General features: G+C 46.5%; 1 long non-coding RNA gene across 1 annotated transcript; it reads left to right on the forward strand.

Annotated features, from left to right (window-relative positions):
* The first annotated feature begins 416 nt into the window (after positions 1-416).
* LOC125321187 lies at positions 417-760 on the forward strand. The gene is made up of 2 exons (XR_007201476.1): positions 417-552; positions 647-760. It is a non-coding gene; the product is annotated as an uncharacterized LOC125321187 (long non-coding RNA).
* Positions 761-2,361: the final 1,601 nt, after the last annotated feature.

Raw genomic sequence — 2,361 nt, forward strand, 5'->3', positions numbered from 1 at the left:
ATCCCATTTATTCCACCCTAATATTCCCAGTCATCCCAACATTCTCTCTTTAAATTCACAGGGAATATATTTTATTTTCCATGTCATTATCATTTTAATCCATCTTAATTTGGTAAAAAGCAAAGAAACATCCAGGCTGAGAACTATTTAGTGATAATTACTAATACTTTGTAATAATTTAGTAATAATTTCCCATGAATTCCACATCCTAAAAATTAATTCAAGGAATGCTTTCGAATTTCCACATGATTTAAAAAGCCACTCACATGTTTGGGTACTTCCTTTATTTTTAGGAACAGCCATAAATCAAATTATTAATAAATAGAGGGAAGACAGACACAGCTTCTTTTTTTTATTATTATTATTAGTATTATTATTATTACTATTATTATTTCTTTATCCCAGCTGGAATCAGATCCCACGTTTTCCCTCCAGGGAGAGATGACACAGAAAGTTTTCCTCCTGAAGTCCATGTTTTGAGGGATGCTCTGCCCTGCTCCTGATCTTTGAGGATGCCCATTCCAGGTTTTTCTTTATCTGCAATTCCCACAGGTTTGTTTTCCCTATTTTTAAATACTTTATTAGTGAGAATAATATTATTAATCACTAATAATATTCTTAAATCAGAATTTTCTTGCTCTTTCAGGTGCCTCGGGACTTTCTTTTGCATCCTTGGGAAGAGGAAAAAGTTCCCAGTGGATACTGGAACATCATAAAATACAATTATTAATAATAATAATTATTGTTATTATTATTGTTATTATTATTATTATTATTATTATTATTTTAAAGCCTCCAAGAGTTGCTGCATTCCCTTAATTCCTTAATTCCAGTGTTTTGCTGTGCTCTGGATGGATTTGTGGCAATAATTTGAGGAAAGCAATGGAAATGAGAGGGAAGCAATCCCAGCCTGAATTCCTAATTTGTGATTTGCTCATTCCAGATTAAAAAGTGTTGGGAATGATGCAAAAATTCCGGAGTTATTTGAATGTAGAGGGTGAGAGGATGCACAACTGCCTCCTCCCCTTCCTGCTCCCAGACCTCAGCTCCAGACAATCAAATCCCAACAGAGAACAAGATATTCCTGGGACTTTTCCCCTGGAATTGCATCCCCTCAGTCCGAGGTGCAGGAGCCAGCCTTGGGAAGGGGGAATTTCTGGGATCACTGAGTTTCTTCAGTGCTGCTCATTTTTGTTGTTGTTATTCTCAAAGCCTCTGGAAGCCCCCCCACAATCAGAGGTCATTTTGTGGGGACTTTTAGGAGGAGATGGGAGCAGCCCAGTGGGATTTTCCCAGAGGGATTGTGGATTCCTCATCCCTGGAAGTGTTAGAGCAAGATGCAGAAAAACAGAAAACAAACGACTTTATCCATGGAACAATTGCTCCATGGGCACTTTGGGATGAGCAGGGGGGATTTCCCTGCCTCTCCACGGACATGGGGCCAGGGAAGCTGTGCTGGCTGTGGGAAAGGGTTGGGATGTGATCCCTAAGGAGAGAGCAGCTGCCAGGCTGGGAATGCAAACCCAGCTCACAGGCAGGGAACTCTTCCCAGACTTGTCATGGAATCCCAGAATGGTTTGGAAAGGACCTTAAGGATCACCCAGTGCCACTGTGCCAGGCTGCTCCAAACCCCAATGTCCAGCCTGGCCTTGGGCACTGCCAGGGATCCAGGGGCAGCCCCAGCTGCTCTGGGCACCCTGTGCCAGGGCCTGCCCACCCTCCCAGGGAACAATTCCTGCCCAATCTCCCATCCAGCCCTGCCCTCTGGCACTGGGAAGCCACTCCCTGTGTCCTGGCCCTCCACACTCCTGACAAATCCCTCTCCATCCCCCTTCACACACTGGAAGTCCCATTAAGTACTTCCAGGCCGTGCTTTTCCCTGATTCCCGCTCCCTGTCCCACGTGGTGCTCACATGGCCTCGATTCATTCCTTGTCCAGCTGCTAGGCTGAGCATTCCCTGCTCCCACCCGTTTTCCTGCTCCCAGCACCTCCCCTGTGCTGGCCTGCTGTGTTTGTCCCTCATCCCAGGCAGCCTCCCATGGTTTCCATCCCCCCTGGAGCACTGGCTGCCCTCCCTGCCTCCCCTGCAGAGGTGTTCGCTCTCCCTGCTCCCGGGAGGGATGTGCTGCCTACCCTGGCACAGCTGGATCCTGTGCAGCCCACCCCATCCCGGGCTCCCTTAAATCCCAGTGTGACTTTGAAGCCATTCCAGCCTTTCCTGATGGATTTGCTTTTCCTTTCCATGGCAGCTGAGTCCTTCTGGTTTGATTTTGCCACCTGGTGGGAGAAGCTGGAGCATCCCAACAGCTCCACAGGGAGAAGTTTGGCTCAGTCCTCATGGATATGAGGGGTCTGCCAAG

The sequence above is a fragment of the Corvus hawaiiensis genome, chromosome 2 (assembly GCF_020740725.1).
Source record: "Corvus hawaiiensis isolate bCorHaw1 chromosome 2, bCorHaw1.pri.cur, whole genome shotgun sequence".
Taxonomy (NCBI): Eukaryota; Metazoa; Chordata; class Aves; order Passeriformes; family Corvidae; genus Corvus; species Corvus hawaiiensis.